The sequence below is a fragment of the Humulus lupulus genome, chromosome 4 (assembly GCF_963169125.1).
Source record: "Humulus lupulus chromosome 4, drHumLupu1.1, whole genome shotgun sequence".
NCBI classification, from domain to species: Eukaryota; Viridiplantae; Streptophyta; class Magnoliopsida; order Rosales; family Cannabaceae; genus Humulus; species Humulus lupulus.
The window spans coordinates 13,394,907-13,416,288 of record NC_084796.1 but is presented as its reverse complement, the minus strand read 5'-3'; positions in this window follow the sequence as shown (position 1 = coordinate 13,416,288).

The window sequence follows — 21,382 nt, the reverse complement described above, 5'->3', positions numbered from 1 at the left end:
TGCTACATATATCCTAGTACAAAACTAGTAAATATACTCACGGTGCAACAGGAACACGGAAATGTAAAAACAAAGTATATATAAACATATGAGATCAATGACAGAAACTTACACATAGTAGCTTGCGGATACAGAGAGATTGACGACTTGAGGAGTGGTTGTAAAAATGATCTCACAGAGTCGAACAAGCCAAAATTCTTTTGCTTTCTCAGTTTGGAAAACATGCAAGAACATAACAAAGTTTGGGCTCTCGTCTTTTCTCCTTTTTTCTCTGAAAGTTCAAAATTCGAAAGTGAAGGGAAGAAGACGATAGGGGTGTATTTATAGACCCCAGGGAAGTCAAGGGTCGAATTGATCTAGGCCATTGGCTAGATTTGGTATCTGATCTGACGGTCAGGTATAAATGAAGTAATGGATGCAGACGAATAAACGTGGGTATGGTACCAGAGCACTCAAGTACTCTGATTAATCAATCCCTGACTGATGCGTGTCCACACTCGAGTACGCTTAATGGTACAGATTCCAAGGAGTACAATTCAAAAGTTTCCTTCTCATAGGATTCAAACTGATATTTTGAGGGGGCAAAATGTTACACCCAGATTTCGAACATGAGAAGTTATGTTCCCAAAATCTAGGCTCGTTAGGTGTAAACTCGAAGTATGCATGGTCGTCATAATCCTTAAGTCAGACCGCTTTGCTGTAAATACCGACCTCGAAAGCTCAAGGGTGTGTAGCCTCGAATATTCTCCGAGCTCGCAATAGCCATGGTTTGACATATATATATATTTCCTGATGCATCTCTTGCCTTCTGGCAAGATGGTTCGAGCTCGGGAAGGGTAAGCTCTAATGTGATGACTTCATCAATGGATACTTGCTATAAACATAGGCGAAATAAGATGATGAGCTCGTAATTGACAGATAGTCTCGGAGATGTAATGAACTCCATATATGCGCTAATCATTTACATATGAATGTATTTATTGTTATAAAATCCCAATGTTTAAGGGATATTATATAATTTGTTATCCAATCCCACATTTTATGGGATTTTTCCGTGTACATAGGAAATAATGCATTAAATGGCATTATATTATTTGATTTACAGAATATCTTCCCGAAATATGTGGGAATGAATTATGAAACCTTCTCTATAAATAGAGAAGAAAACTCCATTTGTGGGGGATCAAAATTATGAGATCTTGAGAAAAAACTTTAGGCAACTATTCTCTGAAGAGTTTCCAGAAAACTCCTAAGTGCTAATAACACGGACTCGTGGACTAGGCAGATTTAACTGCTAAACCACGTAAAAATCTCTGGTATTCATCTTCTTTCATTTCCTCTGATATCTTCTTGTTTAATCGCTCTCCTTTTCAAGTTGACGAAAAACGGCGTCAACAAAATTAAATTTATAAAAAAAAAATTCAAATTATCCTAAACAAAGTTGATTGTTGATAAATAAAATTTAAATTAACTATTGTTAATTGTTGATAAATTTTATTTAAATTGACTTATTTTTGTAAAAATTTAATTAATTTGAATTTTTTTTATAAATTCTAGAAAATTAATTGTAGTATTTTTGCAAATGAAATAAATTGTGGTATTTTTGCATAAATTCATAGAATTGCTCATATAGTAACATGATTAGGCCCATCCAATTATAACATGTCTGTTTGCACTATATGTGGTATTTTTGCAATTTGGCTTAGATGCATATAGTGGCCCATATGTTTGTTATATATATGGTATTTTGCCAAATAAAATATTCATAAAATGATAGGTTTTATTTGGGCCCATTAGAAAATGTAAAGTTTAAATTCCTCTCTTATGGGTGATTCCACTTGTATAGGCTCATTTGCTTTGCATGACTATAGTGGGCCTAATAATTAATAACAATAAATAAAATGAAGGTTTAAATTCCTGTCTTTTGGACCTTGTATGAAAGAAAGGGGGCATTTGTAGTGGGAACGACATACTGGACCCAGCCCTCCTCCATACAAGCTCAATTGTTAAGGCTCATTTACCTGAGTTTGACTTAATTGTATAGGTTCATTATATTAGTTAACCCTAAATATTGATTAGCAACAAATTAATTCCAAAATAATTGAATTCGTTTCAATGTGACACTTTAGAATTAATAGGAAATTATAGGACTTTGGTTTTAAAAATTCTAATCTTACAATTTTTTGGAAAACCATAGTCATTAATTTTCTAAAATTAAATAATAAAAATACTATTTTTAATTTTATAATGAACTTATTTTAAGATTTATATTCGATCTCCACTATTGGTTTAACAACGTCAATAGCTTAATGGGGCCTCGAGGCGCTTTGATTCGTCCTCCTACGGAAGGTGTTCATTAGTTATTTTGACAATGTTAGATTTCAAAAGATAGATAATTATAGGTCAAATTCTACTAGACTCACCCTACGGTGACTACTAGGACTAAATCTATGATTATCGAAACCGTGGGTCTAGCTCATAAAATAAGAGGTTTTGTTTTCTTATTTTGATCGAATAGTAGGTTGTTAATAGTGTTGTCCATTATTAAATGAGTTTACAACTCTATTTAACTAGTGGTATTTCTGACTCTCGCCAATTGGGACAAGGATATCATAGATTAGTTAAAAACCTAAAGAAATAGAGATATGAAAGTTTTTGGTATTTTTTCTCATATCTTACATATTTTTTGTATATGTTGTGCTATTTCTTGAAATTTGTGTGAATAGAAGTTTTATTGAGCAAATGTGATTGATTTATATTTTATTGGTAATTTTTAGTTTTAAGTTAAGTAGTGTCTACTCCCATCCTTTCTCAACTTTCGATGGAGAAAACTTCCTTAAATGGAAGCAGAACATCAACATAGAGTTGATTGGTGACAACTCTGAATTCGTCATGATTGAGGAATCCCCAGAATGAGCACCGTGTTCGCACGTTCGTGATGGCACCATAAATGCTTGGATAACACCGTCTCCACACGTACGTGATGGCACCATGAATTCTCGGATGGCGCCGTGTCTAGACGTTCGTGATCAACTCAACTATGGTCTGACGCAACTCATGAACGAGCTTCAGAATTTTGAGCCTATCATGGGTGGACCTAGTAAATGAGGAGAAAATAAGACTATTAATGTTGCTGCTGATCCAGCTAAGGCTGAAGCTAACCAAGTTTCATCTTCGAAAGCTGGAAATAAGAGGAAAGGTGGACAAAACAAAAACCCCAAGCTTGCAAAGGCTGCAAAGAAGAGTGCACAACCAAATGCACAGACGCCTAAGGGGATAAACAAGAAAAACAAGAACGGTAAAGATAAGTGTTTTCACTGCAAAGAGAAGGGGCATTGGAAACATGATTGGCCCAAGTTTCTAGCAGCTAAAAACAAAGGTAATGATTATAGTTCATTTATCTTGGAAACATGTATTTTAGAGAATGATAAATCTATTTGGATTATTGATTCTGGATCTACCAACTATGTTTGTAACTCTTTACAGCTTCTTGAATCGTGGGAGGAAGTGGACGAAGGCAGCTTAAAGCTTAAAGTTGGGAACGGAGCATTTTTTGCGGTCCAAGCTAGAGGAAGAGCTCATCTGAAGTTTGGAAATAAATACTTAATTTTAAAAGATGTATTTTTTATTCTGGATTTTAGTAGAAATTTAATTTAAGTTTCCATGTTGCAATTAGAACAATTTGTTATGACTTTCACAAGTTCTAATATATCTATTTCCTTAAATGGATCACAATTGTGTATTGCATGTTTGGAAAATGGGCTTTATATTATGCGACCTAACAAACCCCTCGCTCTTAACAATGATTTATTCAAAGTAGCTAAACCTAGGACCAATAAACGTCAAAAGACCAATAACGATAATATGATGTATTTATGGCACTTGAGACTAGGTCACATTGGCTATGATAGGATTCAAAGACTTACAAAGGATGGACCTTTGAGGGAACTCACCTTAGGTGAATTACCTATCTGTGAATCTTGTCTAGAAGGCAAACTGACCAAGCGTCCATTCTCTACAAAGGGTGATATGGCCAAAGAACCACTTGGTCTTGTGCATTCAGATAATTGTGGACCTTTGAATGTACAAGTCAGGGGTGGTTTTGAGTATTTTGTCACTTTCATTGACGATTACTCTTGATACTCATGTCTTTACCTAATGCATAGGAAATCAGAAACATTTTCAAAGTTTCAGGAATTCCTAGCAATGGCTCAGAACCAATTAGGTAAAACGTTAAAGACCTTGCGATCTGATAGGGGTGGAGAATATTTGGATATGCAATTCCAAGATCATTTAACTAAACTTGGGATTTTATTACAAATTACTGCCCCAGGTACCCCGCAACAAAATGGTGTAGCGGAACGCCAGAACAGAACTTTATTAGAAATGGTAAGATGCATGCTTAGTTACTCAACTCTACTAACTTCATTCTGGGGAGATGTAATTGAAATCGCGAATGACATTATCAATGTCGTGTTGTCTAAATCAATCCCCAAAACACCTTTAGAATGCTGGAATGGTCATGAACCTAGTTTACGCCATTATAGAATCTGGGGGTGTCCCATCCACGTCCTGAGGAAAAATGAGGGAAAGCTAGAACCGCGAACTAAAGTTTGCATGTTTATTGGCTATCCTAAAGGTACTCGGGGTGGACTTTTCTATTGTTAGTCAGAAAAGAAAGTGTTTACTTCTACAAATGCTACTTTTCTGGAAAATGACTATGTCCAAAACTTTAAACCTCACAGCAAAGTAGTTTTAGAAGAGATGGTTAAAGAATTGACTCCAACCAATGTTACATCGTCATCAATGCAAGTTGATGATAAAACTCCCACTCTTCATGTCCAACCACCGCAAGTCGATTTAAATGAAGAAAGTACCATTGTTCTTGAGAAAACAGTCACGGAGCCTCATCGTAGTGGGAGGGTTTCTAGGAACCCAGTTCGCTATGGTTTGGATGGTGAAACCAATATGGTTGTTGGTGACACTAGTGATGATGATCCATTGTCTTTCAAACAGGCAATGGCTCGAAGCCATGAAACAGGAAATGGAGTCCATGTACTCAAATTCCATCTGGGATCTTGTGGAAGCACCTAGTGACTTTAGGGCCATTGGGTGCAAGTGGATCTACAAGAAGAAACGAGGTGTTGGTGGAAATATCGAGACTTATAAAGCTCAATTAGTGGCAAAGGGTTATACCCAAAGAGAAGGCGTAGACTATGAGGAAACTTTTAGTCCGGTAGCCATGCTCAAGTCCATTCGCATCCTCCTATCCATAGCAGCCGCTCTCGACTATGAGATCTGGAAAATGGACGTCAAGACAGCTTTTCTTAATGGAAAGCTTAACGAAGTCATTTATATGGATCAGTTAGAAGGATTTAAAGTAGCTAGACAAGAAGGACAAGTTTGCAAGTTGAATAGGTCCTTCTATGGACTTAAGCAAGCTTCTCGTTCCTGGAATCTTAGGTTTGATGAAATAATCAAAACCTATGGCTTTGAAAAAAAATATTGATGAGCCTTGTGTTTACCAACTGAAGGTAAATCAAATAGTGGTATTCCTGGTTCTTTATGTAAACGATATCTTACTCATTGGAAACAATGTTAAGAAATTATCAGATGTGAAGAATTGGATGAGCACTCAATTCCAGATGAAGGATTTGGGTGAAGCAAGTTATGTTCTAGGTATCCAGATCATCAGGGATAAAAAGAACAGACTCTTAGCTCTATCTCAAGCAGCTTACATAGATAAAGTGCTTGAATGTTTCTCAATGACAAATTCCTAGAATGGGCGTCTACCGTCCCGCCATGGAATTCATCTTTCAAAGAAGCAGTCTCCCCAGACTCCTGAAGAGGAAGATGCAATGAGAAAAGTTCCTTACGCATCTGCAGTTGGAAGTCTGATGTATGCCATGTTGTGTACTAGACCAGATATCTTCTATGCAGTGGGAGTAGTGAGCAGGTATCAGTCAAACCCAGGACCAAAACATTGGATGGCAGTTAAGCATATCCTGAAGTATTTGAGACGGACTAGGGATTATATGTTAGTCTACAAGGGTGGTGTTCTGAACCATGTAGGCTACACCGATTCAGATTTTTCAGACTGATGTCGATGACATGAAGTCTACTTCTGGAATGGTGTTTACTCTAAGGGGTGGAGCTGTGATTTGGAGAAGCGTAAAACAGTATGCAATCTCTGATTCCACCATGGAGGCTGAGTACATAGTCGCGTCAGAAGCAGCTAAGGAAATAGTCTGGCTAAAGAAGTTCTATTCGGATCTTGGTGTTATTCCAGAAATGGATAAACCGCTTGTGTTGTTTTGTGATAATACATGAGCGATAACCAACTCGAAAAAACCTTGAAGTTATAAGAGGAGTAAGCATATAGAAAGAAAGTATCACATTATTCGAGAATATGTGGCCATGGGAGATGTGAAGGTTATGAAGATTACAACTGAAGACAATCTTGTGGATCTGTTTACAAAGACACTACCAGAAGCTACATTTGATAAGCATATCAAGGAAATGGGATTAGTATAAATAAGTCATTAGTTCCAATTAGTGCAAGTGGGAGTTTGTTGGGGTTTTATTCCTTAATTAAAACTCTATTTCTTTGTAATCTCGTTTATTATCAATAAAAGAATAAAAATCATTTTTTGACTTGGTCAATCACTCTAACGACCCAAAATCACTAATAAGGCTTAAGGGCCTTGATTAGTGTGCCGGGAGGGCATAATTGGGATTAGAATGAATGTTATTGATTTAAATGCGTAATTATATGATTAATAGTGTGCATATGATAATTGATAATATTATATGATGATATGATATATATGTATGAGATATATGTGAGAACCACATTATTATGTGGATAAATCTGCAGCCGGCGACTCAAGGCGATCCTAGGGCTAGATAGCGAGAAAAGTCACAACGGGGCATTATAATTGACTTTGGACAAGTCAAGGAATATTTTAGGTATCGGGTAGTGATTTAGACTATCGGGTGATGAAAATAAATAATTTGAGATATATTTGAGGTTAGGATGTCTAGGCGGGATTATTGGGGGATTTTACCGTTTTGCTCTCGGGGACGTTTCCGGCACCCCGAGCTTTGGGATTAGTTTAATAACCTAAGGATATACTTGGAAAAATTTAGAAAATACTAGACACAGAAATTAAACCGACCCTTTCTCTGCTCTTTCTCTTTCTTCTCTCTCCTAAGGAAGAACAACATTGAAAGTTGAGGAGGAATTACTGGAATCAAGCTGAATCTTTGAGGAATTAAAGGGCTAAATTAGAGGTTGAGCTCAAGAACTAATCAAGGACTGAGTTAGAGCCAAGGTAAGCTTTGATTTTCGTTTTGTGGTTAGGAACTTTAAGGAAAAAATGGCTGAGTTTTGATAGTTGTGACTTTGAAATTTAAGGTGGGGCTTGAGGCTTGAAACTCTGAAGATAGGCCAGGGGGTCCTTGGAGAAAAAATTCTACAACTGAGGTAAGATTCAATTCAAGGTTTGATGGTTGAATTTTAGAGTTTCCATGGCTGGGTTTTGTGTTTTTAAGTTAGGAAGTTTCAGTAATTGAAATGGGTCTTTGATGGGTTTCTAGCCTAGGATTCAGCTGGGTTGAGTTGTTGGAATCTTGTGGGAAGTCTTTGGATAATTGAGTTGTGGATTTGGGGTGGTTTTGAGTGAGTTTGCCTGAGGTTTGGGAGTTAAAAATGGTGGTTTTCTGGGTTCGAAGGGGTCGGGCCGCGGCATGGTTCTTGGTGAGCCACGGGCCTTGGAAGTTAAGTTGTACTGAGGAAGGAGGGCGGGCCGCGGCATGGCCTAAGGAATGCCGCGGCCCTTACTTGTTTTTGTGCCCATGGAGGGTTCTGTCTGGGGCCATGCCGGGGCCCTTAAGGGATTTTGGGATTTTGAGATTTTAGGCTTGGGAATTTAACCTAGGGTGCTCGGGGTTGAGTCTTTTACCATATTTGGTGAAGTTCAATGTTCTGAGGACTAGAACTTGGTTTAGAAACTCATTTGAGATTGCTAATGGTATCCTTCATCATGTTTGTGACTAGGTGCTAAGCTAGGGCTCGGGGATCGGATCACGCTCAAGGAGTATCGCCCGTAACTAATTCATCTAGAAGCTAAAGGTAAGAAAACTACACCCGGATGAATATTTGAACGGGACTAAGGGCTCCCTGATATATATGACTGAAAGAATGGTATTATGCCATGTAAATTGTAAACCAACGGCCTAAGGGTGCCACGGTTAACTTGTTCAATGGGCACAGCTCGGACACTGGTATCCAAGGACAGCTTATTATGCACTGAGCTCGATTTAAGCGGGCCAGAGTCAGTGGGTTAAACAGAGGGTGCGACCTAAGGTGTCGACCCTAGTATTTGTGATTGTTGATTATTATATTTGACTATGAATGTGATTAATGAGAGTGTTGAATAATCTAAGTATAGATGATGTTATTGTACCTTGAAGTAAGCTTGTATGCTATGGCTTGAATATCTGAACATGCTTACTAGAATATTTGTTTGAAAATATTGTATATGCTGTGTATGTTGTTTTCTTGCTGGGCCTTGGCTCACGGGTGCTGCGTGGTGTAGGTAAAGGCAAGGGCAAGATTGATCAACCCTGATTGGAGAGCTCTGCAGGGTGGCTGTACATGTCAGGCCGCTCAACCGCCATGGTTGAGGAGATTACAGGGACAGGAGGACCAAAACCTTGTATTTTGCCTTAGTATGGCTAATGTTTACTCTTAACTGCAGAATTTTGTAAACCAACTTTTAAACGTTGTACTTTTGGGGATCCCTTCTGTAAATGGTTTATAATCTATAAAATGTTTCTTTTGTGGCCAAAATGTCTTTTAGCCCTAGAACACTTTAGCTAATGACACGTTTTGAGTAAACGACTTGATTAGCAAGTCTCACACCTTTATAAACGCACAGTGTAGCGGTCTTGGCTATCCAGGGCGTTACAATCACTTTGCTCACATGTTTTATTTTCATTATTATTTGTTTAATATAAACTTCTATTAAATTCTAAGCATATAGCTAATTGTATTTATAGTGACGTAGTCACAGTTGAATATAAATATGATTATATGTTCAAAATAAGTTAGTCTTAAGATTAGTCAGTGCACAGGATTTACACTGACTTGCCAATCTACTATATGATCTACTTACATATCACAGTGTTATGTTCTTTCCATAACATTAGCAAAGTAGATAAGATCGGATGTACTTGTTACATCAGATAGGACCGATATTGACAGTTGATAAGATAAGTAAACATATTGTTATTATCTATTTTAGTCATATCATATAGTTGACCATAGGTCAATTCAATCTCAATTCTGAGTGGTTAGTATTCTAACTGATTTTATTATTTGAGTTCTTTGGCTTGTTCGTTACCAGCTTACCCTACGGACTAGCCCATACTTACATCTTGGGAACTCGATAGTATAATTGAGTGGGAGTGTTAATCATAGGTATGAACATTTATAGCTTATGATGAAGAAGTGAAATGATGGTTTCCTTTTAGTTTGGTTCAAGGTGTTAAATGATAGAGATCTCATTTCAGTAATTAAATTAGTTTACTGAAATATCATTTACAAGGAACTAAGTGTGGATAAAATACAATGAGGGGTAAAACAGTATTTTAGTCCTATCTCATTGTAGACTAACTATAGAGGATTGAGTGACAATTATGGTTGTAACGATGGATAATTAATAGCGTATCTATATTTGTTATAGAGCGTTCTATGAATTCAATAGTGCAATTCCGAGTCTATAGTGGAGTCACGAGGAATTAATAAGTTAGTAAATTTCTTTATTAGATTTATGATAACTTATTGGAGCTTGATTTCATAGGCCTATGGTCCCCATTGTACCTTGGATAAAATTATCTAGATAGTCTCAATTAATTGATTTAATTATCAATTAGAATTATTAAAGCTGACAAGGTCAATTTTGGATAGTTTTACAGAGTTATGTAATTTTGAGAAGAAAAGATAAATTATGGCAGATTTATTAATTAAGATAATTTGGTATCTAAATTAATAAATAAGTTTAAATCAAGGTTCAAATTATAAATAATTAATTTGATAAAGGACTTAAATGATTATTTAATTAATTAAATCAATAGAAAATAATACAAGCCTTGATTTTAAGTCCAATTGGCTTATAATCAAATGAGAAATTTCACGGGCCTAAAGCCCATGATAATTTCGACCTGGGGCTTCAAATTGGCTATTATTTTATTGATTTTTTAATTAAACTAAATGACCTAATTGAGTCTATAAAAGTAGTGCTTAGAGAGAAGTCAAAACATAAGTTCAGAAGTCAGATTTTCTTATAGGTTTTAGATTCTCTCTAAAGACAAGTCTTTTTCTAAGCCTCTTTGTTTTTTTTTCTCTTCTTCTCTCTGTATCTATCTCATGTGTTGATAATTTCTTACTCTAGTCTAGGTGATTCTAAGGATATATTGGAAGATTGTGAAGAAATTAGAAGAACGGTTTAGTTTCTTGATAATACTCTGTGATAGAAAGGATACAAGAGTTAGAGAAACTGAAGGAATGACTCATTCATTCCGCTGCGTATACTGTAAGTATTCTAATCATTGTTTCTCTTTGAATTCAATTTTAGAAACATGTTCTAGGCTATCTCATATTAATTTGTTTAATATTAGATATACATGAAAATAAATAAATATCATGTATAAGTTTTCCTAACAGTATGAGCTTGTGAACTTGCATCGAATCATCACCAGTGATGAGTATATCATCAACATAGACCAAAATAAGTAACAATTTGCTGCTCATACGAGAAAAGAACAAACTTGAATCTGATTTGGAGTTGGTAAATCCCCACAGTAACAATAAGTGTTTAAGCTTCTCAAACCAAGCTCTTGGGGCTTGTTTAAGGCCATACAAAGCCTTATTAAGTTTTCATACATGATTTGAAAATTGGGAGCTAACAAATCCTTGTGGTTGATGCATATAAACTATCTCATGTAGCTCTCCATTTAAGAAGACATTATTCACATCAACCTGCTGTATTTCCCAACCAAATGTAGCTGCAAGTGTAAAAATTACCCTTATAGTGAAAGGCTTGACAACTGGACTGTATGTCTCAAAGAAATCCAATCTTGTAGTCTGTTGAAATCCTCTAGCTACAAGTCGAGCTTTGTATCGACTAATAGTCCCATCTGCATTATGCTTAACATGAAATATCCACCTATTTGTCACAACAGTCATATCAGGTGTAGAGGGAACCAAAGTCCAAGTATTATCGTTTTGTAAAGCTTGAAATTCACTCTGCATAGCTTGTCTCTAGTTCGGATTAGCAAGAGCATGTTTAACATTGATGGGTTCTAATTTAGATGAGGTTTGAGTAAGGTAGGCTTTTGGTTTGAAAGTCCCAACTTTGGACCTGGTTACCATCAAATGAGTATTCTAAATAGTAGGTGGAATAGGCAAATGTACCTCTAAGTTCTCAATGGGAATATGTGAGACAATGGGAACATACTCATGTAAGGATAGGGAAGATTCTGCTGAGTTATGATTATTAGAGGACAAATTTGGTGAGGAAGAAACAGATGATGACTGAGAATGAGAAGTAGTATTCGACACTGAAGAAATAACAGTGGGAAGAGAAGTACTTTGATGTAAGTAGAGGATGTAGGATGTGTAATTTTGTATGCATTGGCATCAACAAATTGGGTGGGAGTGGTATTAGAAGGAGACTGTTGAGGAAAAATAGTGGAATATGGAAACTCAGACTCATTAAAAGTGACACTCCTAGCAACATAGACCTGACCACTAGGATTCAAACATCTATATCCCTTTTGATTCATGCTGTAACTAATGGATACACACTTTGAAGACTGAAAAGCAACTTTATGATGTTGATATGGTCGGAGTAAGGGAAAACAGGAGCAACCAAAAATCTTGAGCATGTTATAGCCTGGAACATGGTGAAATAACATCTCATAGGGTGAAACAAAATCAAGAGCTGGTGTAGGTAATCTGTTAATGAGATATGCAGCAGAAGTAAAAGCTTCCCACCAGAATGTTAGAGGCATATTAGCCTGAGCAAGAAGAGTGAGGCCAATATCAGCAATATGCCTGTGTTTTCTTTCTACACGACCTTGTTGTTGATGAGTATGAGGACATGAATTTCTCCTTACAATGCCCAGATTTTGAAACAGTGTATACAATGGTTGATATTCGCTTCCTAAGTCAGTTTGGATAATCTTTATTTTGGATTGAAACATTATTTCGACAAAAGCATTGAATTGCCTGAAAATGAGTGAAACCTCAGATTTTGCTTGCATAGGAAAAAGCCACACAAATTTTGTAAAGTCATCAACAAAATTGACATAGTACTTGTAACCATCCATGGAAGTATGAAATGAGGGACCCCAAACATCTGAGTGAACTAACTCAAAAGGGTGAGTATTTTTATTACTTGAGCTTATAAAGCTAAACTGATGCAACTTGCCTATTTGGCAAGCATCACAAAAATCAACAGCATTACACTTGACAGAAGGTGAGACTACAGACAAAATCTTGACTAAGACAAACTTGGAAGGGTGACCAAGTCTACAATGCCAGACAAAAGCAACTTGAGACTTGTCTCTTACAGGATTACTTGTGGTTGTGCAGTTTAAAGCTGCATTATTACATGATACTTTGGTTATTGATTGTGGTTGAGAACTGAAAACAACATTGGGGATAGATGAAGCTTGTAGAGACCATCACTGAGGGAACCCCGAAGAAGTACTCACCTCGTGGTCTTGTCCTTTATAAGACAACAAGAAGAGTCAAATTCCAAGACAACATTGTTATTTGTGGTGAATTGAGAGATACTAAGTAGATTCTTAGTGAGATTTGGGACATGAAGAATGTCTTTCAAAACAAAATCAAAAGTGGTAACTGAATTAGAACCAATATGCAATATAGGGACAAAGTGACCATTACCTACAACAACTTTAGCTTTGCCTTTGTAATTGATCTTGTGAGACAACTGATAAGAATCATTTGCCATATGAATAGTTGCTCCAATATCCAAGTTCCAGGCATTCGAAGAAGTATTTGGAATGTATGATTTAGTGATGTAAGCTTGAGGTGGCTCAACTGGAGTAGAGGAAGAAGCATCTGTGGGAGTGGAAGTTCCAATGTAGTTAATATCAAACTGATGATAAGAATTCTGAACAACATGTCCAGGTTAACCACACAGTTGACAGATCAACTTGCTTCCACAGCCAAAAGTCCTTCCAGTATTAGAAGATCGGCTACCACAACTGAATCCACGATTACCACGACCATAGCCTCGATTATTTCCTCAGAGAGACAAGCTTGCAAAATTTTCCTAAACATTGTCTAGAGTAGAGCTGGTGAGTTGTTGGAGACGCATTTGCTGACTGTGTAGTCTGAACTGCACATCCTGAATGTTGAGAGGCTCAGATCAATTTGTGAGATTAACCATCGTAGCTTCGAATTCGGGACCAAGGCCTCCAAGAATATAGAGACAGAGACTGTCATCAGAAATCAATTCACTAGCTTCAGTTAGAGTGTCAACGTACTGTTTCATCTTCAAAATATAATCATCAATGGAAGATGAGCCTTTCTTTGTCGATTGAAGAAGTCCTTTGATCTGTAGAATCCTAGCCTTGGATTTGGTGACAAATAGACGAGCAAAAACATTCCAGATCTTGGCAAAAGTGCGGCAGTTGATCACATGTCCAAGCATCACCTCAGTCGCAGAATTCATCATCCAATGCATGAGGAATTGATCAAAGCGAAGCCACTGGAAATAAGCAGGATTAGGTGCATTACCTGCAAGAGTGATTGGTGGAGATGGAGTTGTGCCAAGAATATAACCATCAAGATTGTAGGCACGCATTGTAGCAAGAACCAGAGCTCTCCAGTAGGAGTAGTTTGTGCGATCTAGTCGGAGATTAAGCGGAAGGAGATTATTATTGGGAAGGCTGACAGGATCGGCTGTCGGAGGTGGAGCTGCAACCGAAACAACAAGAGGAGGAACTTGTTGAGCATTTTGATTGGCGACTAAGTTGTTAGATCCGTCAGATGCCATGGCAGGAGAATCTGATACCATGTAAGAGTTCACTGAACTTAAGAACAGAACCAGAGAAACAATGGCAGAAAGAAATAACAAAGCTGGAAAGAGAAGTAAAATGAGTGAAATAAAGAGCTCAACCAATAAAGATGAGACTCATATCAATATATAGAAGCTGAGCTAAACAACTGAGAATTTGTTACAACAGAATTAGTTACATAACAGACCATGACAACTAATAAAATAACAAAATTGGTGCCTCATTAGAGCGGTCACACTCATCCTAACATTTACTAATGGATAAATAGCAAGACTTTATTTTTTGGCCTTAAAAGTACTAAAACGTTAAAATAATTAAAAAATAATTTTTTTTACTATTTTAAAATCCTATAGTAATTTTAAAATTAAAAAATAATTAAAATATATTTATCTTTTACATATATGTGACTATATATTAGTATACTTTCTTTTCAATACCATTTAATAAAACTAAAAGATAAAATATTATTTATTTATTATTATTATCATTTAAATATAATTTATCCATCATTATCATTTATTAGTCCAATTATTGACGAATTAATGAACTTAGAACATAGATTTTCTTTTTAATTATCTTTTTATTTTAATTAAAATAGTTTTTTGATATTTTTAAATTAATTAATATATATTATTAGTCTTTTTTATATTTTAAAATTACTATATGATTTCAAGATGGCAAAAAAATTGATTTTTTAATTATTTTAACATTTTGATACTTTTACTGTAAAAAAAAATGAAGTTGTGGTATTTAACCGTAAATAAATATAAAGTTTAGTTATTTTAACTACAAATATTTTGACAAAACCAAGATTTAATAGTTGATACCTATAGAATGACAGCAAAAATAACGTTTTGGTACTTATAAAGCCGAATTTTTTTTTAATATTTATTTGCAAGTAAATACAAAATTTAAGTAATTTATCAGCAATTTTCTAACTTAGTTCTAAGAAATTAGAATAATAAACATTTTGGGTTCTGTATTCCTTTTTATAGATTTGATTTGAGAGTTATCTATTTATTTATTTTTAATTACATGCTATGGTTTTATTGTGATGCTCACGGATGATGGTGATCAATAGACACCATGCCATAGATGTTCATTGCCTTGTTAATTTACATACCATGTTGATGGTGATGATAGTCATTGAAGTAATATATCTCTTCTTACTATAAAATTGTGTAGTTAAAGAGAATTTTTAATTTTAACAGTTTTTTTTTCTATTACCTTTAACGGAATATTATTATATTTAACAAAATATTTTTATATTTAATCGTAAATTATAAACATGATTTAAACTTAAATAAAATTAAATAAATAAATTATTAAATAAATTAAAATATAATATTTTTGAGATATTTTACAATAATAATTATTTAAAAATAATAAAATCATATATTTAATAACTTAAATAAAATTTAATTAAACTTAAACTTAAACTTAAACATATAATATATAATTAATAATCTAGAACAAACATAAACTTAAACAAAAATTAATTAATTAATTAATTAAAATAGAATATTTTAAAGATATTTTATGATAATTTACATAATTAACACTACAAGAAAAAATGCTACTACTTCAGTTTTTAAGGTGGAACTACTTCGGTTTTCGCATAAATTCGCAACTGAAGTAGTTTAGGACGAAGTAAAAAGTGGTGAAAAACCAAAGTGGAAAAATGGAATTTCCACTTCGGTTTTTATATATAAACCAAAGAAGAAAATAGGCTTTCTACTTCGGTTTATACATATAAACCGAAGTGGAAGGTCTTCATATTGAGGTGGCGCATCCATATTGAGGTGTTTCCACTTCGGTTTTTATGTATAAACCGAAGTAGAAAGCCTACTTTCTGGCTTTCTACTTCGGTTGATACATAAAAACTGAAGTGGAATGTCAATTTTTTTTTTAAAAAAAAAAATCTACCAAATTTTGATAAAATTGAAATTAAATTTGAATTATATATATAATTTATTTTTTCTTTACAAATTTCTATTTTTAATTACTTTCAATTTTATTTATTTATTTTCATTTAATTTATAACAGAAATAAAAATCACAAAATTTATACACTTAGAATTAAAATTCTTATAAAATTAAATATTTATACATTCACATAATTGTTAAGTGGAATAACCTAATCATTCATATTCACATAATTGTAATTAAGTAAAATAACATAAACATTCATATATACATTCACATAAAACTAAATGTATGTATAAACAAAATAGTCTTACTAATAAATTTAAGTCATCAATCGGCTTAACTGTTCTTGTTGGATTGGCAAGATGTTCTCCCGATCCTTGGCGACAATTTAGCTACTAGTAACTTTGTCATTTAGTTCATTATGCAAAACAAACCAACGATAGATTAAATTAGTAATGTATAACAACACTAAACAAAATTTCCTACTTTACTTTAAAACACTTACAACTCTTTCTTCAATTTTTTTGTCCAAATTATCTTCAACAATAGTCTTCTTCATTTCTCGTGCTCTTATCCAAATTTCATATCCCTCTACATCTTCCACTCCTAGTTCTTTTTTCTAGGATATCCAACATAATTGAAGTTTAATTATTAAATTTTCCTAAGTCTAACAAAATTTCGGCACCATAACAACTGCATTTTAATATCTCCCAAAATTTTAAAACATGTAAATAACACACAGAATATCTCGACATAGTGCACAAATTGAAAAATGAAAACAATTAATAAAATCTATAAAAAATTGGCAGAGTTTCCTTTGTTTTTGTAACATATCTCAATTTTATAATTATCTATAAATTCAATACAAACAAACACAAAATCATCACACATAATTTCATCATTATATCACCGCCAACAACAAACTTTCTAGAACCTACTTCACTAAAGTAAACATACATGATTTAACTCTAATTTTATAAATTAATATTGGAATAGTAATTAATAAAATTTAAAAATTACTCACCTCCAATATTTCTCTTGAAGTCACCCAAAATCAATACCAAATTGGCAACTAAATCAACAACCCTACTAAAAAGCTTAAACAAAAACAAATAAAAATCAATTACATAATTAATTAAACTAGTTACATAATCATCAAACAACATATCAAGCTAGCTAGTTATAGAAAATAAAAAACAAATGCCACTAATAATCCAAACATTTCAAGTTCTAACATTGGCAACAACATTACCTATTGAAGCTATGTTTAAAGATTTAAATAACAAGTCACAACAATTTTTAAATTTTACTAATATAAATATATATATAATTAATAACATTATATAAAATAACAAAATAAATAAAAAAAATATAATACAAATATACTAAAAAATAAGTATTAAATTCAGAATAATATAAAAAAAAATAACACAAATAAAGTTTTAAGGTAACAAACATTCTTTGATGCTCAAAATAACCTCTAAATCAATATTTGCAACTCTAAAACATATATGTAATAAACAAATTATATCTATAAGAAAAAAATCTGAAAATAATATAGAAAATAAAAAAAAAAATCATACAAACAAAGATTTAGTGATTCATATATTTTTTGAAGCTCAAGAACACATTTTAATGTAAGAAAACCAACCAAAGTCCAATAACAATACCCATTTTCGAACCCTAAAAATACCCACACCCAAAGTCTTTATTTTTTCCCTCAAAAATAAAAATGGAACTAATATTTCTATTTTTAAGTAAGAAAAATGGTTTCAAATGGTAAAAAAAACATAAAAAAGGTATATCTAGTGAAATCCTCGTGGGAGTACGACAACAATGGAAGGTTTATGGGTTTAGCGTTTGAGATTTTTTCTTCAGAGAGATGAATGAGATGAGAGCTAGATATTAAGAGTATTAAAACTCTTTTACTTCAGTTCTTAGATAAAAACCGAAGTAGAAAGTACCATTTCTACTTCGGTTTTACTTTCTACTTCGGTTTTTATCTAAGAACCGAAGTAAAAGGGTTGTAATACATTTCAGGGCCACGTTTGCTTTGCTCCACTTTTCAATTCGGTTTTTTCATAAAAACCGAAATGGAAAGTCACAATATAGTGTGCAAACCAAACATGACCATTGTCTATTTTTTATTTTAACTTCGTCTTTTTAAGAAACCGAAGTAGTAGTCAATTTTTATGTACTACCATTCCCAAAAGCGAAGTAAAAACCCATTGAAAGACTTTTACTTCAGTTTTTTTATATTCTGTGCGTAAAAAACGAAGTAAAAACCTATATTTCTAGTAGTGTAAATCATATTTATTTAAAAATAATAAATGCATACATATTATTTTTTTATCTTATAAATTTATGTAATAATTTGTTTTTTTATCAAGTAATTAGAGCTCTTTTTATTCATCAAATTCACTAAAGGACATTGTGAGATACATTAGAAACTAAAAATAATTTATGCATGTATACTATTGTCTATACTATGACTTTTTCTACTCTTATATTATTTTTATTATTAATTTCTTTTTAAATACTATTGTATTATATACATATGTCATGTAGCCATGTAAATATATTTAGATGTCATATATGTAGAGATTATTGATATAAATATTTATATATTTAGATGTCATATATGTAGAGATTATTGATATAAATATTTATATATACTATAAAAATACAATTCATTCTATTATATATATATTTAAAAAATATAGTAAACATTTTTTATTAAAATTATAAATAATGTTTACATCTTTAAAACTTTAGGAGGTTCATACTTTTCACCCACTATGACACTTGTTATCGAAATTTTCATTGATTTAAAACAATGTTAGGCTTATATTATATAAAAAGTTGGGTATAAGCAACGAAAAAAATTAATGGCCAACAACAAGGGGACCTGTACTAAGTATTGAGGTAATGTTGGTACGGATTTAGATTATATTTTTATTGATGTAATAGTATCAATGTGGTGAGAAACTGGAGGGAAAACATACACACATCTAGTATATTCAATAACGAAAAAAATAAATGAAAACTTGAGAAAATGATAGTGAAACAATAAAACATTAAACTAATTACGCTGAAAAAAGAAGATTGTTGTATAACAGAAGACAAAAAAGAAAAAGAAGAAAGAATCATCCAGTCAACCAGCAAAAGAATCTAAGCAATTTATGGTTCACCCAACCATCAATCCTCTGTCACAAAGGATTGGTGGCTAGGTGAACCATAAGTTGCTTAGGTTTGTTATCTTCTGTTGTTGACTTTCATCAAGCATTTGTCTTAGTCATACAACATAGTCTTCCTGTATAGACACAGTAATAGGAAAATGTTGGGCAGTTTTTGACATTGTAGCAAACTGTCAAGTAACTAGTATTGTAGCAAACTGCCAAGGAACTAACATTGTGGTTATCCTGTAAAGGGATGAGTTGCCTAGATAGATGTGGGAAGGAGCCTTTGTGGGTTCTTGTTGGCAAAAACGGTTCTTGAGAGATTCATATTGAGTTTTTAGGCTCTTCATCTCGTCTTTTTTTGCTAAGAAGACTGACATTGGGACTGTGTTTGCTTTTATGATGGTCAGAAGTTCTTCATAAGTTTGTTGGATCTTTGTGGTGAGTTTATCTATGACAATAGTCTGAGATTTCTTAACCGGTGTCTCTATCTTGGTATTTTGTAACTCGATCTGTTTTAAGACCTTGTTCGGGGCAATCATATTCTTTGATTGCCAGTTGAGAACCTCTTCGGCTGGAGAGACTTTTTTGAGTGACCCATCAACATTCTTGGTCGTGGGATTTTGAACCTTTGGTTGATGAGAAAGTGCACTTTGGTCCTCTTGTATATCAAATTTTTTTAGAGAAGGAAAATCTGACTCATAATTAGTGGCAGTCATCATACAGACTTGTGGAATTGATTTTGAGTAGGAAAAACTTCTCCATGATGTTGCATCCATTTTGTTGTTTTTCTATAGCACGGTAGGATGTTTAGTTGATGAGCTGGAGGTGGAGACTGTCAAGAGCTTGGTGGAGTAAACTCTGTCTCATCCATTTGGTTTTGGGACAGGGTCAAATAAGTCTTTGGGAGCAGAATATTTGACAATATAGTCAAATTTTCCAGAAGGTTGGCCCAACAACCCTATCCTCTTTTCTCATTTTTCTAATCATTGCTTAAGTCGTTTTCCTAAGCTAGGGCATCACTTTGGGAGGTCTTTTTCTGTTTTTAGGCAGCTTTTGCAGTCGCAAACATCTCAATACTTATGTCCTTATGAATATTCAAAAGCATATATAGGGCGGCCTTTAGAATCAAAAGATTGGATTTCCATATTAGTTGGTGTGACAGAAGTCATCATGTACTGAGTGGTGAAGCAACTAGGAGTCTTTGTTTAAGTTCTGTCAATGACTATTTCGACATAGCCATCTTCTTTCTTGTGATAAGATGGTTCGGTCAGAGTCAGGGCAGCTTTTTGAGGTTGGTGGAGCATCTCATAGTTTGTTATCCACGAACTAGGCAAAATCTTCATAAGATCAATTGTAGAGATTTGCCTTGGAATATGAGTGCATGTTTGAACTTTGGTAGAGTCTACCGATACCAGCAATGCTTCTTCAGCTGTTAGCAATGAAAGATCCAAAGCGTGATCTTGGAATCTGTATGTCATCTGGTAGTGAAGAGTAGCTCCAATAGAAGTGAGATCTTGGTCAATTCCAATCAATTTGACTTCAACTTTGAAAGCATCAGTCAATCGATTGTCTCTGAGAGACTTTAAAGTTAGGGAACAATGTAGTTATTACTGTTCCTGCATTTAATGTAGTCTCTATAGCTGTAATGCTTGCATGCTGATATTACCTCATTCAGGTGTCTAGCAGACCCATTCGGCAACCGATCGGAAGACATTTTCTGCCATGAAGGGTAATAGCTTAATGTATGGTAATCCATGAGCAATCCACTGAGGAATAAGTTCAGGAGGGATTTGTAAAGTAATGAATTGGACTTCAGGAATAGGTCTCAATTGACACTTACTAAATTTGGAGGCCTTAGATATATTCTTTTAGGACTTTGTAGGAGGGTTTGATGAAGGAAATAGTAATGGCCTCCGGCCCAAAAAAATAAAATAAAATAACTTATAATAAAAATTCAATTATGATATATAGAAATATAACTTATAAATATAGTAGAGAACAATCCATTTTAAACGTGACTTTACCTTTGCTAATTGGTATTTGTAGTTTTTTACTCCAATTTTAGTTTTATAGTGAAAAAGCAACTTTTAACTAAGAGTACATATAAATTATAAATAAATCATCCTTTTTTAATTTCAATTTTAGTTTTTGCTACTA